Source organism: Miniopterus schreibersii (assembly GCF_964146895.1).
Source record: "Miniopterus schreibersii genome assembly, chromosome: 2".
Classification (NCBI taxonomy): Eukaryota; Metazoa; Chordata; class Mammalia; order Chiroptera; family Miniopteridae; genus Miniopterus; species Miniopterus schreibersii.
Genome location: NC_138102.1, coordinates 121,083,799 through 121,105,599, shown reverse-complemented (window position 1 = coordinate 121,105,599; position 21,801 = coordinate 121,083,799). Strand labels below are relative to the sequence as shown.

The 21,801-nt window shown below is 37.2% G+C and overlaps 1 protein-coding gene across 4 annotated transcripts in view; it reads left to right on the top strand.

Annotated features, from left to right (window-relative positions):
- Positions 1–21,801, top strand: part of SYT1 (synaptotagmin 1) — a 493,749-nt gene that overhangs the window by 327,399 nt on the left and 144,549 nt on the right. The window lies entirely within an intron of this gene.

Genomic DNA, 21,801 nt, shown 5'->3' with positions numbered 1-21,801 from the left:
CAGTGGTTAGAGCGTGAGTCCATGGACTGAAGGGCCGTGGGTTCTACTCCAGCACCTCGGTTGCAGGCTCGATCCCTGGCCCCAATCAGTGCCTGTGTGGGAGGCAACCAATTGATGTTTCTCTCTCCCTGTCTCTCTCCCTCCCTAAAATATCCTCTGGTAAGGAGTAACAAAAAAAGAAATTAGAAATATATGTTTTAAATGAAAAAGTACAGAGCAGGTACTGTGGATTGAATTGTATCTCCCAAAAAGATAAGTTTAAGTCCTAACTCCTGGTGCCTGTGAATATAACCTTATTTGGAAATAGATCTTCAAACATCTAATCATGTTAAGATAATGGCATACTGGAGTGGGGTAGTTCTTAATCCAATATGACTGATGTCCTTACAAGAAGAGAAGACACAGAGACAGAGACACACTGGGAAAACATCCTGTGGCAACAAAGACAGAGATTAGAGTGATGTATCTACAATCCCAGCAACACCTAGGATCCTGAGCAACATCGGAAGCTAAAAGAAAGGCCTGGAACAGATTCTTTCCCACAGCCTTCAGAGAGAACATGGCCCTGCCAACACCTTCATTTTAGACTTCTAGCTTCCAGAATTGAGAGAATAAATCTCTATTGTATTAAGCCACCCAGGCTATGGTAATTTGTTTTAGCAGCTCTTGAAAATGAATAGAGTGGGCAAGTTAATTGAGAGTCACCTGGGTCCGTGTGGATGCATGCTTAGGTCACTTTTCCTTCTCTGCCCCAATCAGCTCTCCTCAAGGAGAGAGTTTCCCTTGACAAGGAGAAGGGTGCTGAGAGGCTAAGGGAGCCAGAGACCTCATCTACCTCATCATCTGCCCTCAGGGTGTTCCAAAGGCACGGGCAATCAGGCATGTTTGTGTAGCTATATAACAAGTACATTCCCCTTTCTTCCATTTACCAGCACTATTGGTGTTTTAACCAGCACACTGGTTGCAAACCAGCAACTTAGGAAGTACAACTTAGGAGGTAGGACTGGCTTTTCTCAAAGTCAGACTTTACAATATTGTCTCTGAACATTCTTGGCATAGAACATACCACTGCTGGGATGTAAGGAGTATAAGAAAAAGTAGAGCAAGCAAAATCAATGATTCACAACTCTTTGCTGTGAGACATACTTCTTAGAACATGTCCCTGTCATAAGCAGGGCATGACTGTATATGAGGAAAGGTGAAACTTTGACCAGAGGCACTTTTGCCCAGTGGGACCTCCCCTGTGTGCTAAACTTATAGGAACATTGCTTTTTGCACTGTGGCTTGTCATAATAGCCACCATTTGAATGAGTATGTACCCAGTATTCCACAGGCACTGTGCATTGTTTTATTTATTCCTTACAACAATCCTATGAAGTAGATGCTAGTATTACCCCCCGTTTACAGATAAGGGAGTGAAAGAGAAATTTATTAGTATCCTTCAACTGCAAAGTAGCAGCTGAAGATTCAAACCTAAGCCTTGTGGTCCCAAATCCTTCCAGGCTCATTACTACCACTAGTTGCTCTCTCCTCCCAAGATATCCATAGGTAGACTGTGTTGTCCTTATTGGTAAACTGTATATGAGAGTGCTAGAGACTAAATGCCTGTGCATTCCCAGTTGACTTGCTAAAAACTTAATCCCAATATGATGGTATTTGGGGGTGGGGCCTTTGGGAATTGAGTAGATGATGAGAGTGGAGTGCTCATGAGCAAGATTAGTGCGCTTGTAAAAGGCTCCAGAAAGTTCCCTTCTGCCATGTAAGGACACAGTGAAGACAGTTATCCATGAACCATGAAGTAGGCTCTCACCAAAGAATCTGCCCATGTGTTGATCTTGCTTCCAGAACTGTGAGAAATAAATTTCTCTTGTGTATAAGTCACCCAGTCTATGGTATTTTGGTTATAGCAATCTAAACTGACTAAAACAGGGTGTTTGCCACTTTTCTCCTAAAATTGTCTCAGAAATTGGAAAACAATTATTTTCCCACGTCTTCATTTTTCAAGGACTTTTTTTCTCTCTACAGCTTGTTAAGTACAATTTCTTAAATTACACAAGGGTAACTGTTATCAGTGGGGTATCTTACACACCCTCACCGGTTGCAGGTAGAATTGGGCTTCTTGGGGTGTTGCTAGAATAAGAATTTCCAGAGGCCCCATGGGAGGATGAGGCGTTGTGAAAAGTTTTATTTCTGTGGAATTAAATCGCTGAGTTTCCAAGGTCACATCTCCCTCCATCCCTCCAAGAAAAAAGTCTCATTTCATCTTCAGCAGAGCTAGGGTTAAAGCCATTGCCCAGAGTTTTCTCTACATATTTGCACAGTCTAGTCCAGCATCAGGCTAGCTTAGCTTGTGTTCCCAGCTGTCGCCCATTGCATGTGGGGTCCACGTGGCCATGGGCCACATAGCTTATAGCTATGGAGGGAACATGGGCGAGTACAAGGAAGCAGGAGCAAGGCCAGAGAAACAAGAGAGAGAGAATTCCTTTGTCTCAGGATTGTGTATTCCCATATTTTCACAGGCTTGCAGTGGCTCCATCCCTATGGCCAATTATCATTGTTCCCATGTTAGAATAACAGACAAGCACCTTCCCTACATCACCTAGACTCACTGTGCATGCACCCATCTTCCCCTTCGTCCAGTCTCTTCCCCCCAGGGATCTGTAGGGAATGAATCCATTATTCCCTGGGGAGTGTGCAGTTGCAGCTTCCTGGTGAAGATGCTCAGATGGCCATGTTTATAATGTCCAGCCTTCCCTTTGCTGCTTTTCTATTATTAATATTAATAACTAGCTAATTTCTGCGATAACATAACCACATGCTTTCTCACATTTCAGTATTAAGCAAAACATCAGGGAGAGGGCTTTTTTTCACACTGATACAACTTTGTGGTAAATTAGATAAGCATACTTACTAGATTCTTGTGTCTCTGTTTATTAAAATATTCTAAAACAAAATCAGTGTGGCAAGAATGAATGTGAGAACTTTACTTAAGAGCAAGGATTGCTAAAGTTGGGGATGCACTGCAGAAAATCTCATCCCTTTTCCTATTTTGCAAACTCAAGGATCATGAATCTTAATTATTGCTGAGCGGCAGGTCTCTGTAGCTAAACCCAATCCAGGGTGGTATGACTTGTTGCTTTCCATGATTTACTTTAATAGAAATGCTAATTATCAAAAACAAACAAACAAATAAAAAAACCTACTCTCTCAAAATGCAAAGTACCCTTAACTCAGAAATGATAAAGGAAGTTCCCTGGGCCATCAAGGGGTGGGGCAAGCCAACAGTACAAATTTAGTTGGCCTGGGAGAGGAGGGAAGGAGAGTGAAGGGGAGGAAAATGGAGAGGGTGTGGGGGGAATAAAATTACACCTAACAGAGTTTAAGAATCTAGTATAAATAAGCATAATGCTGCATCCTCTCTCATAAAGTAAAAAGAATTAGTTACCCATTTCAGCCAATTTCACAGTGGACTCTTATACCATATTTTCAAATGTGTTAGAACAATTGATCAGTTCACTGAAATTCCATTCTGGGTACTTTTAAATAGAGTGAAGGATTTCATACTGATAATTACGAGTGTTCTCTGCTCATTTCCTGGCCTAAAATTAAGGTGCCTTTGTCAATACCTTCATTGCTCTCATTGGCTTTGCACACATTGCTGCACCCTCATTATCCTTACAATTTACTAACGCCTTTTTTTTTTTTTTTCTGTTTGGTAACCTTGCTCAAGAACCTTCCATACAATTTTCTTCACAGTCCTTTTCCATCTTTTTCTCTCATAGAAACTTTCATTTCCTATACATTTATGCAGAAAATACCAATATTGGATCAGAAAACTAACAAGACCTATACTGTATTAACCTATCCCCCTACGTTTTCACCCATGTCAATTTAGTGCTTGCTGAGTTAGTGAAACTGGGCTTCCCATTTCACTTTGAGCAGCTTCTTTTCCAAACTGAGATTTCTCTTTTTGGTTTCTTCAGCGACAAAAAAGAAAAGAGTACTTTAAAAGTCATTCTAAAACTTGGTCTGATGAAGTAGGTGGCCGTATTAGCAGACGAATGCAATTCCTAGAAACTATTTCCACTGAGTGACAGATATTATGACTGCAAGGTCTAGTATGAGCAATGAGATTTTTCACCAAAGGAATGACTCAGAAAGTGTTATGTCTATGTAGAAGCTATGCTTTAAAAAAGATCACCTTGCTCATTACTTGAAAACTCAAGTATAAATAAATAACTTTTAACCTTGCTTTGACTTCTTAAGCAGAACACTTTTTAAAAAATATATCTTTATTTATTTCAGAGAGAGGAAGGGAGAGGGAGAGAGATAGAAACATCAATGATGAGAGAGTCATTGATCGGCTGCCTCCTGCATGTCCCCCACTGGGGATTGAGCCTGCAACCTGGGCATGTGCCCTGACCAGGAATCAAACCACAATCTCCTGGATCATAGGCCAATGCTCAACCGCTGAGTCACGCCGGCTGGGCAGAACATTTTATTTTTGTGCAGAAGTTTATGAAAGGTAATGTTTCTGGGAAGAAAAATATAACTTCAAAGAACTGTGACAAAAGAAGAAAATAATTCTGAAAATAATAATAATCTTTTGCAATTTAGTTCCTTCTTACCAAGCCTAAGACAAGCTTTCCTGAGGAACTGAAGAGAAAACCTTCAACTAGTCTGCAGTTTCACCAAAAATGATACTTTATAGAAATTATGCAAGAGGCTTAATAGAGGACAGATTCTGGAGACCAGGAGGCATATGAATGGTCAATTACAAAAGATGAGGGTCCTCTTGAGGGTACTGGGTGCAATAGATATTTTAGGACATGGGGACTGTTTTGAGCATGAAAATTAAAGGTGAAATGAGAATTTAAAAATGATTACAACTTTAAACCTAGTTGAGCGATTGGGGAAGTGCTGATAAAAACTGGAAAGTTTAGAGCATGTTTTTCATAAAGGGAAATGGAGGTAATTCTGCAGAAATGAGGTGAGTCCAATCATGAATGGCCTGGAATGCCAGGCCTCATTGGGAACCACTGCAGTATTCTGAGCAAGGGAGCAACCTGACCAGAGCTTATGACAATTACTCTGGGCATGTATTTCAGAATGAGTTAGGGAAGGGAGAAGCTGGAGAAAGGGAATCAGTTTGAAGGTGTTCCAGATATTCTAAGTAACAGGTAATAAGAGCCCAACTTGGGTAGTGGAAATAGAAATTCAAAGAGGGAAAGCTATGCAAAAATATTCTTCCCTTTTCCAATCCAGTACGTATTTGTGCCTTCATTCTTTTGTTCACGTTGCCTGTCATTTCTCCATCAGCTCTACATGTGTGAATTCTGCACATCTTTCATAAAGTCATTTCCAATTATTCTAGCCCTTCTCTGAATTTTCTTTTTTTTTACCTTTTCCTCTAAGGCGATTATTATTAATTCTATATTATATCTTAGTCATTTAGGTGCACCTCTTATCTCAGCTACTGTGAGTTCCTGGAAGATTAAGATGATGCTTTAGTTTCTTTCTATCACCTTTTCCAGCTCAGTGGCTAGAATATAAGTGTTCAGTATGAGGGTGACATAGTATTCATTTGTTGGGGGTGTTAATGGATAAAGTGATAGAACTAGCAATGTACTCTAGCTGGGAAGTCAAAGAATAATAGCAAGAGTTTCGAAGGAGGGTTTTACTTAATTAAAAATCTAAAATCTCTCTCTCTCTAATTCCAAGTGTCATTAGGGGTCAGGGAAAGTAAAGATAATTTAATTTAGTGATTATTCTATCACCTGTGACCTTCCAGTGTATGGTTTTTATAGAGAAGTTCTTAAGACTTCAGAGAGTGTTTCAAAGTCAAGGGCAATTTGGCATCTTTGTATAGCTATGTAACAAATACATTCTCATGTCTTCCATTACAGGTACTTATTACCATTATTATTTCACCAGAATCACCTTATTTAATTCTCATATAATTCTATAAAATAAATATTACCATTAGTTCTATTTCAGAGAGATTAATTTGTCAAAATGTAAACAGTTTGTACGTAGCCATGAGGATACAAAAATCCGTAAGTGTGTGACAAAAGAATACCAACTCTACAGATAAAGGGAGGATTCAGGACAAGAGCTGAACTTGTTATAACACTCCTGCTAGAAGTCCTTCCAGGAAAGAGAAGGCCACTGCTGAGTATATCTGTCTTCCAGGGCAAGTTACCTCTCAGCATAATCGAGCTCTTAGCTCCTGCTCTCACAATATCTTTATTAATAAATAAAGTCCCAGTATGTAAATCTATTCCTACTACTCCTATCAAGGGCTTCTGTGGAATACTCACAAGTTGAAGTACTTACTCTCAGATACATCAACTCCTTTGAGTCATTTAACACACTTTAAATTTGAGAATAATTCTCATGCACAACTGTGGTATATCTCTGGAGATGCTTTTATTGGTGCAGTATAGACTCTAATAAAATATTTATGAATGAAATGTTCAACTCAGTGACTTAGGGGAATACAATTTTGGTCATTCTGTTATAAAAACCCAGAGCTACAAGAGTCTTCACACAATAAAATGTCTGATATATTCATCAGCATTCTTTTGGTGAAACCCAACTCCAATTTATGTGAGTTTTTTTAGTTTTTAGAACAAACAAATACCTGCCTGTCCTAGACCTCAAATTATGTCATCAGAATTCAGGGTTTTTTCCGTCTTTTCAACCGTTAGCTTAGATTTCTTCTATTCTGACTTCTCTCTCAGGCAGGCATTCTCCATATGGTGGCTGCCTGGAAGCTCAAGGATAATACTCAGCCACCATAGGAAGCTCAGCCTAAAGTGGTTTCTCCCATTCAACAGATATACGTTGAATGCCTCCTGTGTATAGCGTTGCTCTACATGTAGAGGTACATCACTGAAAAAGATAGGAAAATCTCTGCCCTTCGGTTGCCTCTTCTAGATCTAGTGCTTGTCACAGTAGTCCCAAGTCTGACTACTATTACACAGACTTGAATCGTGTGCCCACTATGGCCCGGTCATCATGCCCTTCGGCAATGGAGTGTTCTCATTCACCAGACCTGAGACTTGTGCTCATGCTTAAAGAAAGGAAGGCAGGATCAATCAATAACACAAAACCACTCTGATTAAGAATGACAAAGCAGTTTTTCAAGGAGGAATTGAGGTGTCTTTACCAAACAACAGATGTGAACCTGGGGGAAATTTTTCAATTAAAACTCCAAAATCCAAATTCAGAAGGATTAGATGAGGAAATTTCTCCAGAAAAAAAAAAAAAAAAGTGAGTTAAATAAGCTTCCAGAATCACCAAGTCTAGATTCCCCTTCATTTAGTCAATGAGCATTGGTAGGAAAATAGTCTTCCAATACAGAATATGTTGGGTATAGTCGTACTTCTATGGATAATAGCTATCGGCAGTCATTGTCTGAATATATGGTTTATTTATGTACAGAATTTAACATCCACCAAATGAATAGCTCTGGGCTATAGGTACTTCTTTCTTGCCATGGACAGTGAAAGGTATGTTCAATCTTGTCTCACTCCAGGTGAGTAGAGCTCAAGCTATTAGCGATTGAGGCCTTAGGCTTGGTAATTTATAAAATTTACTTTACACTTCTGTGACAGAAAAGAAAACTGCCCCCTATGCTTTGGGAAAATTGATTCAAAATTTGTTTGTCTAATACGGTGACTCCTGCTTACTGGGTAGTAACTAATAGGTATTTTCTAAAGAATTTTATCTTATTTTTTCCAACCACCGTGTTATAGTAATTGCCTATGTGTATTTTTTCTTAATTTGATAACTGACAGACAGACAGACAATACACAGACAAACTATAGATAATCGATAGGTGTATGTGTTATATATTTGAAAATTATTAGAGATTAATGATATGTAAGATAAGAGTGTAGACTTAGCAGCTAAACTGCCTAAGTTAACATCATGAGTGACATTAAACTATTAATGATTTGAGCAAGAAACTTTTCTGAGACACAGTTTTTCATCTGAGAATGGGAATAATAATAGTGCTTGCATTGTAATATTTTTGCACATGAAATACATTAACTTATATCAAAGCTTAGAACAGTGGCTGATGTATAGTTAACATTCAGTAATTTTAATTATCATCATCAGACTCTGGATGCCTTCTGCTGCATGTAACAGGATTTTCATCATAAGCTGATACAGTGATCATCAGTAGTGTTCAACAAGTATTTCTAACCATTTCTCCTCAGTGCCACACGGTGTAATTGTACTTCCCTACCCTCTTGTGGGTGTTGCTGTGTGACCAATTCTGGGATGTTAGTCGTGAGTAGAAGTGATATGTGTTACCCTGGGCTAGAGCATTTGCTTGCAGTTAAGAGACTATCCAGAACACACTCTTCCTTCTGGAGCCAAAAAGAGCAAGTTTGGAGCTGTGCCTCCTCCATCAACCCATATTCTTGGGTGACTACAATAAGCAGAAGCCCTAATGACCCACAAAGACCTGTAGCATGAATGAAAATAAGCCTTTGTTGTTTTAAGCTCCTGAAACTTTGGGTTATTTGTTAGTGCTGCATAATCTAACTTATCCTGGCTGATACAAGCAACTTACACAATACAGCATTTAATTGTCTCACATAAGATTAAATCTTGGCTAGGCAGTTCCAGAGCTAGTTCACAGTTCCAAGCCACTAAGTAACTGAGCTTCCCTTGGCCTTCTCTGCATGAGTGAAAGAAAGCTTTGGCCTCTCTAAACATCATATGCAGGATGGGGAAAAGTAGGTTTACAACTGTTCATATGGAAAATACAATTATTCATAAACAATAATACAAGAAAAAACTCTGTTTTGAGTAGTTACAACTGTAAACCTACTTTTGCCCAACGCTGTATATAAAAATCCAATTAGGTATTGGGAAGAAAAAGCAAAAGGGTCTTCCCCTCAGTGCTCTTTTATTAGGGAAAAATATATCTATTTCCCAGTAGTCTCCTGTAGATTTCCCATAGACAGCATTGGTAATCCTGGCTTTTATGCCCAACCCTCAACCAATCAGTGACAAAAAGAAAGGAATTACAAAATAGACTTAATTCAATCATCATTCATTAGTATGTCTAGGGAAGGGGCCTACTGTTTTTGACGATACTAGTCCCTGCATGATACCTGAACAAATCAGTGTTCCCTTAGCAAAGAGTAAGGAAGAAGAATGGCTCTTTGTCTAAGCAACCAACAGTATTATCTTTCATAAGAATAATGTCCTCTGTAAGGGTTCTTGTAGAATTAAAAGCGGACTTTTAAAAATGAGGTTCCCATGTAATTACAGTATATGCAGTTGTCCCAGGAGAGGGTTTCAGGTCCACTGAGAAGACACTAGATATGCTAGTAAATCTCTCTGCTTGCATTTTACCGTAGGTAATGTGGATTTCTAAATAGATTTGTTCAGCCACATTGTTAGACAGACACCTAATAATTGAGTCTATACTTAAGTATGTTAATAGGGAGAATGTGTTATGTGAATTAATTGCCTAGATTATAATTATCCCAACTTTTAGCAGTTCTTGAATTGAAATATCTGCCTAGAATATAAAATGAATAGTGACTTTCTCTGTTCCAAAGAGATGTGGGAAAAGTTTACCATAAAATGATGATGATCTACTCTGCAATCCCTTTACGGCTTGAAAAAATGACACAATTTGTCATTTGAAAGCATGGATTCCAGTTAAAAGCTAAAAGTTGATGACTGCCATGTCTTTCCATAACACATAGAATGGCAAGAGAAATAACAAAACAAATTCTGCCTTATGGTACACTTTCCTTACTAATATTTGCAATTCCAACTTTTAATATAGCACAGGTATATTAAATTTCCTCTGAACATTGGAATGCAAACCATCCTATGCTGAAAATAAGAGCCAAAAAAAGATTCTCAGGCTATGTTAGCCTGCAGAATCCTACAGCTACAGATGGATTTTAAATTATATGGGGAATTGTTGCTGTTGTTTTTAAATTCTAAAGCACTGTACTTGCTTTAGAATGGCATTTAAATTATCAAACCATTGCCCTCCCAAGCAGAAATGTCTTGCCAACACTTGTGTCTTCTGAGTTATCTGTGCAAAAATTACAAGAGTTCCACTGAACATTTTTATCAAGTCTAGTGATAGAAACATATATTTTTCTCATGCTATAGTTCCAAGATCTTTAAAAGGCATTGGTCAATAGCCCAAACCTTTTTTTAACCTAGGGATCTACACTCTCGAAAGGATACCTACTGTTAATGAAAGCTTAATAGTAGGAATTCTTTCAAAAATTTAATGCTGGATGCAGAAGAAAAATGCTGCCTACTCAAATTTATTGATCCATATTTCTCATTTATCCTAACTTAAAATTTATCTCTGAATAGCAGTATTACAAAACTTATTTCTAAAATGTGAGGATAGTGTATTTTCCCTGTGTATAGCCATGAATCACCTTTAAATTACAAAATCTCAAATCAAAGCTTGCTCATATAAACTTTAATGTCCTTTCCAGTGAAGACCATTTTACTAAAAAAAATTACTTCTAGCAGCTTGCTAAGAGAGTCTCTGCATGGCCATGGACAAGATAAATGACCTTGAAGATTTAGAGCAACAAAGGCAATTTTGTTGAATTTAACCTTAACAGATTATTTAGCAGCGTGTATCAAGATTCAATTTTATCTGAAACTGAAGACGTTAGAGTAAGATAACAACTCACTTTTAACCTTGTAGTCAAAGTTATATTAATTAAGACATGGAAAAATAGTCAACCCGTATCCTTCTCAAAGTGTAGATCAGCATTTCTGATAGCTGGAAGCTTGATTCTGATGATTAGCAGCCATGGGTGGAGGTTAAATGCTGTGTTTATCTCGTGACTGATACTAACTAAATCTATTTATCATCTTGACAGTGGTTACTGCAATGGGGTCAATACTTTTGGTGTAGAACAAACAGAAACCAGGAATCTATCATCATCCCACTGGAAGGTTACTGTTAAGGAAGACAGAAAAGTATCTGACTATTAAAGCCAAATACTTTTGGATATAAACATTTGCATCCATATCACCTCTGATACAGCTCTGGGTTTCGTATGGCCTTGGGAGTGAAAACCCTCTTGCAGTGCATAGTGAGTAAGGGAGGCGAAAGACGACTAACTCAGTTGTTAGGTGCATCACAATGACATCTCGATCTTTTCCTCTGATGCTTAGCATTTTATTTCCCTAAGGGTGAGACTACCAAAAGGAGAAAAAGATCAGCGTCTTAGATGGGGAAGCAAATTAAGCAGTTAATGTAAAAAGAGGTTATTTTGTTTTGCTCTAAAAATAAACAAGATTTCTCATTCTCTGAAGAAGACCAGCTTAAAGTACACCTTTATTTTATATATCCCTGTGGGTTGCACATTTAAGAACTCTGGAGAATAATGACTGTGATTTATTTCGTTTCAAAACGATTGTGACAGTGTTCGGAGGCAGGGTTTTATGTGCCTTTTTCTTTTGTTTTTCTGACTTAGCATCTTGTCAGGCTTTCAAACACCCCCAATGAAATGAGAATGCCAAGTCGACAAGACACGGAGGCGGGAGGCTGCCTGAGCAGCCTCACGTTTATAAACTGTGACAGCCCTGCCATGAACAAGTATGACTGCTGAGCCGCCTGGGACACACACAACACGGGGTTCTGGGCGTGGGGATGTCTCTGGGTAATGTGAGGGGCAAATCATGCGTGGCGCATCTACCACTCTGCCGTGGTTTCCAAGTTAGGCTATTCTGATCCTGACGCATGAAAGTTCAAAGAGATGTTAAGATTTGGCTGTGACATGTGCCGCAGTTCTCTTAGGAATAAAAGTTAGGTCTGAAAAGATGCTAATAAGATAGTTATGTAGAAGCACAAAGAATTGTGCAGGAATAAAAACCACCTGACTTCGTGTAGAGGTTACCTCCTAGAGAGAGAGTGGAATGCAATCACAGGCCTCAGCAGCACCCGGGATCTCTCAGTTCTTCAGCTTGGTGTTCGGGGAAATGAATACCATGCCTTATTCCTTTCTGCTTGACTTACAGTTCAATAATAATGTCCAAAAGAATTAAAGATGCCCATGTAGTAACACGTAAAAATTTATAATGAAACCATCCTGTGTGCTGGGAAGGCAACTCTGTGGATAGATGAAGACAAGAAGTGAAAATGTAAAGAGGTGACATGTTAAAGTGGTAGAATTATGAGACATTTGGACAGAAATTACAGAGAGGCGATCTGAAGTTTGGTGATCAAAACTGGGAGGATATAACCTGTGGAAAATTGAAGCTGCTTTCACATATAACAAAGGAAATGTTCAGTACAAATCAATGTGAATGTTCAGTAGATGACCAATTTCAACTTCGGCTTTTTCTTCCTCTCCTCTGTACTCACCAAATCATTTGACATTCTTCCAATTAAAGAAAAACACTTCCTTTGTATGACTATCTAGAGTTAATATTAATATTTCTACAAGAAAATGTAATTCGGAGATCTAAATTTAAAACAAGTTCAAAGCACAGTCATGCTTTTTAAATATTACAAACAATAACTGGTATTAAATTGAATTTCCTACTTACTGCATATTCTGAATTTAGAGCTTAAATTAGACATATAAAATAAGACAATAATTAAAGAAGGAAAATTTCTCATTTCTATTATAACTGTGCCATTAAAAACAAAGCTTTTTCTAAAAGGACTTGATTATGGGGAGAGAGATGGGCAAAGGGCAAAGGCACCTCAGAAAAATTTAGAAAGCCTATTTTTCCTATAAGCAGTTGTGGTCAGAAAGATCAAAACTTGCTCAGTCTAATTTGCAAAAAGATTTAATTTTACTGTTTCTTATTTCCCATGACCTTGGATAAATTCAAATACTACACTCTTTTGATAAAACTCAGAGTAGAATTTCTAATTTATCTACTATTGTTCTGTTGGATTGACTTTATTTTGATCAATTTCAGTCAAGTTCTCTTGCTTTGAAATTGAAAAGCACTTAGAATGGCTATCTTGTCATGATTGGCTGAAGTAAACAGTGAAAAGGCTATTTTATTGAACTTCAAAGAAAAAGTTTTTAAAGACTTTGCTTTTGTTCTCTGGCCCTTAGTAATGCAGACAGTCATAATATTATAGAAAGCTTCTGAGAAATTTTTATCCAGGGCTTACTTTATATACAAGCACACCAAAATGCCTTCAGAACCTGGTCTACAAGGTGCTACCTAAGAGAACCACAAATTCAATAAAAGTTTCATTTTGATCTAATGCTACTTTTACAAGAAATTCATATTTATTATAAAAATGAGTATAATAAGTGTTTTATAATCGACCCTAACACCTAGAAAGTGACAGCAACTCCCCAGTCTCTATTAACTCTAGACCAGTTAAAAGGAGCTGGTAAGATAAAATTCTGTTGTGTTCTGGTAATCCCGCCTTTTTTATCTCTGACCCTATCTTGTTCCAAGGCTGATGACAAGCCATGAGGATCTCATCTTTCCTAGCTTTGAGAGAGCCTTCTTGTAGCTCCTGTATCTAATTGTAGTTTTCTCTACTCCACAGTTTTCACCCAATGATTTATTCAAAATTTGCAAAAATCTATTCAAAAATTGCAATTAAGAGTCCTTCCGTTTATATCGGAGTGTTGGATTATTTTCCTTAGAGAAAATTCACAATTCTGTCTTTATAGAAATACCATGTTTTTTCCCTCCATATACCTGGGTCTCAAGCCATTCTGTTAAAGGGAGAGAGGGGTGATTTTATTATATTAAAATATCTGACCATATGACGAGATCAAAGGATGGACTCATCTTGCAGATCATATAGTGATTCCCTCTGCCTGTAGAAACTCTGCACACCTAAGTCATTGTGAGCTCCTGACGAGACCCGGGAGTCACCCTACTGTGGGACCGGAGCCATCTCAAATCCCATCTCTCCCCTACCTGTCGTTGGTCTTTGAGGGTTCAGTAGTCTCGTACTAAGACGTAAGTTTCTCAAATGGTGAGTTAGTGTACTTTAGAGCCATAGACTTAAAACCCAGTAAGACACTATAATTGATTGCCAAGTACTAAAAACAAAACTGCTTGCTAACTTTAATTGCCTATAAGACTTAACGATCTATGCCAGACCTACCCTTTGTAAAATTCCTTCAGTATATTTCTACCTCTCTGTCTCCAATTTTTTCATTCTTTTCTGCTCCAGTATGTTTATTTTCTCTCACTCTCCCTTCTCAGAAAATAGAGGTCTTTAATTCCATTATAAATCTATAAGATCCCATTGTCTAAGACACAAGCATCTTCTTAACTTTATGCTGGATTAACTACAAACTGTCTATATTCCTTCAAGTTATGGAAATTGCACTGGGCCAATTTTTTCTTTCTTTAATTTTTAAGAGAGGCAAATAGAGCTAGGTCTTTGGAGGAAACTCAGTAGATTTCATATCATTTTATTGTTTGAGTCTAACCCTTTTAAATATGTTAGCAAGAAATACTTTTAGAATAAAAAGTATTAAATTTTAGGAAAGAATTTGATGACTATTTCTTATTGCTTAAAATGAGAAAGGGAATTAGCATTCATTAAACTCCATCTATATGCCAAGTGTTCAGATGTGTCAGCTCATGTGATTCTCATAATTATCATAGTATTATATTCCCACTTTTCATGTAGAGAAATAAAGGCTCAATGAGGAAAAAAGCTCACAGAATTAGAAAATTGGGGATCACTGATTCCAGACCTTAGAGCATGATGCGGTTAAGTAATATGTAACATTATAACTGATTTTGTATGATTTTACTCTTTTGATTCTTTGTTTTAAATAAGTATGGCCCAGCCGGGCGTGGCTCAGAGGTTAAGCATCGACCTAGGATCCAGGTGATCAGGGTTCGATCCCCGGTCAGGGCACATGCCCGGGTTGCGGGCTGCAGCCGATCAATGACTCTCTCATCATTGGCATTTCTGGCTCTCTCTCTCCCTCTCCTTTCCTCTCTCTGAAATCAATAAAGATATATTTTTAATAAATAAATAAATAAATAAATAAATAAATAAATAAATAAATAAATATGTTTTTATTGATATCAGAGAGAGGAAAGGAGAGGGGAGGAGAGATAGAAACATCAATGATGAGAGAGAGTCATCAATAGGCTGCCTCCTGCAAGCCCCCGACTAGGGATCGAGCCCTGACCTCCAGGTTCATGGGTCAGTCGACAACCACTGAGCAACACTGGCCGGGCTCTTTACGTTATTAAGTTCCACATTTATTCAAATTAATAAACATCCATTTTAACTAAAAATCAAATTATATTACCATCATGACAAAATACCTGCTCTATGAGGCCAATTAATCTAAATCTACTCTGCTCTAGAGAGGCAAAACCCTTGTGTGTTGCTTTATAACAAATAACAAAATAATCATTATGTTTCAGCCATTTCAGAAACTTATTTCCATCCTGTATGTTGATTATGAGTCTGATCAATTGTGCTAATAAGACTTTTTCTTCTTATACTTTGTTGTTGTTTTTTTTCAAGAAACCTATTTTGTTTTATAGCATAGTTGGACCTCTGCCTAGAAAATTGCAAAATCACTCAAAATAAACAACATTTATCACAATTTTCTGAAGAAAAAGAAACTTCTACTATCTAATGCCAACCTCATGACTCTGCTCTGATATTTTCCCAGCCGTAGGTGTTAGCATCTGCTGTTATAAAATCTTTGGTTTTGATTCAGGGGGACTGAGGTGAGGACTAGAGCCGAGATAGCTTTTTACATTAAATATTATATAATTATGCCACATGTCCAACTTCACAGATTGCTGGAACTTGCTGAAAAGATATACATCTTTAAGCTCATTTTAATCATTTTCACATTTGTATTTTTGAGGTTGTACATGAGATTCTCACCCACAACCCTTAAAATAAAACAACTGACACCCTTCTCACAATATAGGGACATGGAGAAGCCAACTGCTTTCTCAGCCACCTCCTGAGCACTGCTGACACTGAGACAGCTCTTCAATTCTCCTGGAAATGTACTGCAACTCTCATATAACTTACCACCTCTCCTCCCCATTTCACAAATTAGATGGTTGTTTAGAGACAATCAGGAAAAGTGCCAAAGAACAAAATAGCTCCAAATAGCTGCCCCCAACTCCGTACTTTATTCCCCCCCCTCCTTGGCTCCCTCACATATCAAATAGACATAAAGCAGCTCACAAAGGAGGTAGAGTAAGTGGAAAAGAGAAAACCAAGGCATAAGGCAGCACTGTGTGCTTCAGGAAGGACCCAGAGTACAGTTTGGAACTAAGGATTCAAGGAGAGATCTGGCCCAGGTTCACGTAGCATAGGGTCACTTACTGCCCCTTTTGCAGAGTCTGTAGAATGCAATCCTCTGTTTCCTTCCATGTCTCAAGTGCATAAGACTTCAAAGAGCACTGATTAGAGAAATGATGTAGTGCAATCAATCACCACTTACAAGTCAACAAGGGAGCTCTTTTTTCAACAGGAGATAGCACTCTCCATTCATTTCTGTTTTTTTTTTCTCAAGATCATTCTGACTACTTGTTTTGTCAAGTGCTCTGCTAAAATTTCTTTCTTTCTGTCCATCAATACTTAATTTAAAGTAAACCTCTTTTTCAGAGATAGTGGTTTGACCCTTAGTCAAAAAGATTTGCCCTTCAGTCCACTGACTTCTCCATTTTTTTAGTCTTTCAGGTAAAAACATTAAGATGAACTTAAAATGTAAAATTTTACATTGTTTGAAAAGCATTTCCTTAAATGCTTAGTAGATACATTATTAAGTATTGTACCCACTATAGCTTTTGAAAGAATCTTAAGAGACTACTAGTATAGTAACATAATTATATTTCTTCCAGGCAATATCTGGATTTAGTGATCCTAAAAGGATATAATAGATACAATCAGCATTACAGTACTTGCACAGTAACCAGGTTTTTTACTTTGATGGATACATATAAGTAAAGTACTGAAGAAAAACAAAACTAAAAAAATTACAGCTATCCTTTCCATTAAGTTTTATTGGTTTTAATCCTTAAAGAAAATCCCCTAGCTATTTCACTATTTTATTATATTAAATCATATTAAAAATGTAAATTTCAGCTAACATTACAATTTTAGTCAAAACCATCAAAAGAAAACTAAAGGCTCCTAACCTTATTTCTTGAAAATGATGAACGGAGACAGTAGAAAATTAATGAATGTGACATATTAAATGAACATGGCATTGAAATGATTTAAATAGTAAAGGACCAAAAATTGTGATCCTAGGTAAGTTTAAATGTCATCATCATTGCTTGATTTGCAACAGGAATTTTTAGAGATTGGATTAAGAGACTGATTAAGGTTCTGAAGGCTAAGCTTGAGATTGGGCCATGATTTCCCCCTAGGATCTCTGAGCTGTCTTATTTTTGATACCTTAAATTTACCGTCTATGAATGAAGATAATATTACCTAAATGAAATAATGAACCCAACTATTCTATAAATTATTCAGTGGAAACTTATGGTATAAAGTCAAAGTTGCTCCTTAATTTTTAAAAAATGATCATTATAACTCAAATATGTATGTAAATAATTACTGAATAATAAATGCTGGATTCAAGGGAGCTTTTTTAGTCACTTAAAAAACTTGGTCAACTTTGAAAGGAAGAAACAAAAGCGGAATCAAAGAGCATATTGTTGTTAATGCCTGAGCACTGCAGAATTGACTGTGTGTTCCAGCAAAATCTACCCTTTTGCCATTAGAGAGTGAAAATATTACCACTAATATCTTTACTGCTGGGTTAAAACATTTACCTCAGGTAGTGTTAGCTAGGCTGACTAATAATTGTAAATACAAAGTAGGACATATTATGTTTATTTCCATTAGAATAAATTCAATATTATTCTAATGCTACTTGCATTATGTGAATAACAACTTGGGGCCTCTATGATTTTAAAGAACTATTATTTATTCTCCCAAGAGTTTCTTAATTCATTCTATTCTTTACCCATGAATAGCTTGAGCACCGCCCAAATGCTTCGCCTTCTGTTTCCAACAGCAAACTTTAAGAATGCTGCCCCGACATTCTCATATATTGTTAAGACAGAGCATGTTTAGTACATTGGGACTTGTATGATGCATACAAAATTGCATGCATTTAATCTTTTATCTACATAACTTTTAGAGTTTCTTTTTCAGTCAAGTTTTAAGCATTTTCAAGTTATGAGATTCAACAGGAATTTCTGACAAATAATAACTGGCATTGAAAACAGTCCTTCGTTGTTATTCACCATACTAAGTACTTTGCATATTACAGATTTACATATCAGAAATCACTTACCAGTTTATATCATTAACTCCTTCTTCACCCACCTCCTTTGTTACAGATGGTGAAACTGAGGTCCAGAAAGATTAAATAGCTTAATCAGATTTCCTTAACTGGCAAAACTTGGAGGCGAGATTCATGATCTATCTTACATATTGATAGTGCTGTTATCATGCTTTTTATAAATATTTTTGAAAAAAGATTATTATTGATTTGGCATAAATGATTAAAAATTATTTCAGTTAAAAGAAGCCTGACAGTAATATACAGATATGTTCACAAAACTAAAATCTTCTTAGCAATAATATAATCAGTGACTATTTGCTCAAATTCCAATGTGGACACAAAATAAAGCCAGAATATATGAAAAGAACTTGAAAACTGAACCCCAAAGGTCTACATCTGATCCTAAGTCCAATAGAAATCACATTATAGAAGGCACATTTCAGACGCTCGGTGTCCTAGTCTGTAAAGTGGAGACTATAATATCCACCTTTGCTACTCTACAGATCAGAATGCGAGGGGTCTCAAAGTCAAAGTAGTACAGAGTGTCCCAAAAAAATGTATACACACTGTAACAGCTGATGACAGCTCAGTTTTGGAAATTAAATGTAGTTTAGTAAATACTGCCTTTATAATTATTCCAAGTGTGTGTATACATTTTTGGGGACACTATATATATGAAATTGAATTAGTAAATACAGAAGTCTCCCCCCACTTATCTGCTTTTTTTTACTTTCTGCAGCTTCAGTTACCTGTGGTGAACTGCAGTCCCAAAATATGAAATGGAAAATTCCAGAAATAAACAATTCATAAGTTTTAAATTGTGCACCAGTCTGAGTAGCATGCCATCTGACTCTGTCCTGCCCCGGACATGAATCATCCCTTTGTCCAGCTTGGCCACCCTGTTAGTCACCATAGTATCGCAGTGATTTTGTTAAAGTAACACTTACTTTACTTACTCATGAGCCCAAAGCACAAGAGTAGTGATACTGGCAATTCATATATGCCAAAAAGAAGTGGTAAAGTGCTTCCTTTAAGTGAAAGGGTAAAAGTTCTCGATTCTGTTGAGAAAAATTGCATGCTAATGTTGCTAAGATCAATGGTAAGAACACATCTTCTATCTGTGAAATTGTGAAGGAAAAAGAAATCCATGCTAGCTTTGCTGTCGTACCTCAAACTGCAAGAGTTCGGCCACAGTGCATGGTAAGGAAAAAGCATTAAATCTGTGGGTTGAAGACATGAAAAGATAACATGTTCCAATTGATGGCAACATGGTGCACCAGAAAGCATTGAGCCTGTAGGAAGACTTCATCTAGGGGTCCCCCAAAACGAATGACACCAAGCTATTCACTGCAAGTAGGGGTGGTTACACAGACTCAGGAATAGGTTTGGACTGAAAACTGTGAAAATGACTGGAGAGAAAGAGAGAGATCACATTCACATAACTTTTATTACAATACGTTGTTATAATTGTTCTGCTGTTCGTTATTATTGTTTAATATCTTACTGTGCCTAACTTATAAATTGAAATTTATCGTAAGTTAAGTATGTGTAGGAAAAATCCTAATATATATCAGGTTCCACGCTATTCACAGTTTTAGGCATCCGCTGCGGGTCTTGGAACGTATATCCCTAGTGATAAGGGTGACTCCAGTACTGAAGGTGCTGGATATAAGAGTGGAAAACCTTATCAGCATTACTAATACAATTTTAAGAGAATCTTTTCAAGGGAAGATAAGAAAAAATAATTGATGGGAAAAAATGAGCCTACTGCTTCTTCCATAGCCTACAGATAATAAAAAATACAGAATACTTGCACAGATTTTCTAAGCAATCTGGAAAGTTTATATATTACTAAAGCTGTATTAGGATTTAATCTGTAGTGTTACCAAAAAGTATATCATTTAGTTTTAATAAAGTGTTCAGTGGGGTCATGTCTTCATTAGGTGTGAGCAATATTTGAAGAAGCCTTTATCTGCCTCTATTTATAATTTCATTTATTCAGTAAGCATTTGCTTAAGACTGACTGTGTGTCCAACCCAAATGAGGCAAGAGGCAAAGGGAAAAAAAGGAAACAGTATTCCTCTTCAGATAGCCTCCCCATGTGGAAGAGACAAATCACAACTCTACTAGAAAACCAGGCTCTGTATGATTATCAAAGTCAGAAGGCATAAATAAATGTTGATGACAGATCAAGTACAGGCTCATGTGTTGTTCCTCAGGTAAACACTTAGAGGAAATCTACTGGGCAGTTTTTAAAGGAGTTTGGCAAACAAATGAGAACAAAAGGAATTCTACATTCTTAGTGGAGATCAGTGAGAACCTACAAAAACAAGCAAGATTCGTGCAGGGACTTGAGGTCATATGTCCACAGGTGCAGTGTGTAGAAGTACAAGCTCTAAACAAAAGAGGGGTAGGATTGAAAAAGAAAACAACAGACAAGAGAAGGCCGCTATGCACAAGATTGACCGGCATAGGGAAGCCCTTTCAAAAGCAAGAACCGAAAATAGATCAAGGATCATGGGAGCTGTAGAAAAATAAAGATGAAAGTTTAAATCCAAGAACCAGGTAAGAAGAAGAAGAAATGATGCTACAAATTGGGAACTGGACAGATAAAAGTGCCATGGCGAGAAATACACTGAGAGAAACAGAGAAAACAAGTGAGAGAGGAAAATTAATGTTGGGTCTACAGCCGCAGGAATCCGTTGAATAATCAAAGAAAAATGTCCTGTGGCTAGCAAGCCAAGCAAGAGGCTTTGTTTTTGCTGTTGTCTACCTGTCACTTTGTATAGTAATGAAATTAATGAGCCTGGCTCTTCCCTTTTATGACTGGAAAAACTCAAACACTCTGCTCTTCTTTGTTCACGCATAGCAACCACACCGTTCTCCTGTCAGTGCAATCAAATCTCTCCAAGTGGCGGGGAATTCTAAAAATGTACCGCCTGCTCCTAGAATAATAAACAGAAAATACACGGGGGGAAATATTTCAAAAAGCAGGTAACAGGGCTAAGTGACATTTTTGTCTGTTTGTTTCTTATAACTGTTGAACCCAAGCTGTAAAATAGCATAAAGAAGCAGGGAATATATCTGCCCCTTTAACTGACATTCTTTCATCATAATTTGATTTAATCATAGTAACATTAAACTGCTTAGCAAAGAAACAATTAGACACCCAAATATTAAGTTATCCAAAAGTCACCAACAGGTGCTATGTTTAATTCTTAATATAGACCTCCCCCCCCTCCTTGGGCATCTTTGATGGAAAGCAGATGAAAGAAATTGCTAACCAAATTCAAAGCATCATAATGAAACCAAATAATAATTGGCTCCAAATCCAAGATATGATAATCTTGAAGATTTCTAACACAGAAGTTGAGCCTCAAGTATAACTCTTTTTTAGTGTTGAACTTTGAAATCAGAACTCGAGAGAGACATACTGCAAATTTTATAGGATAAATGGATTTCCCTTTAACCACAAAATTGTGCTGTCCACAGCATG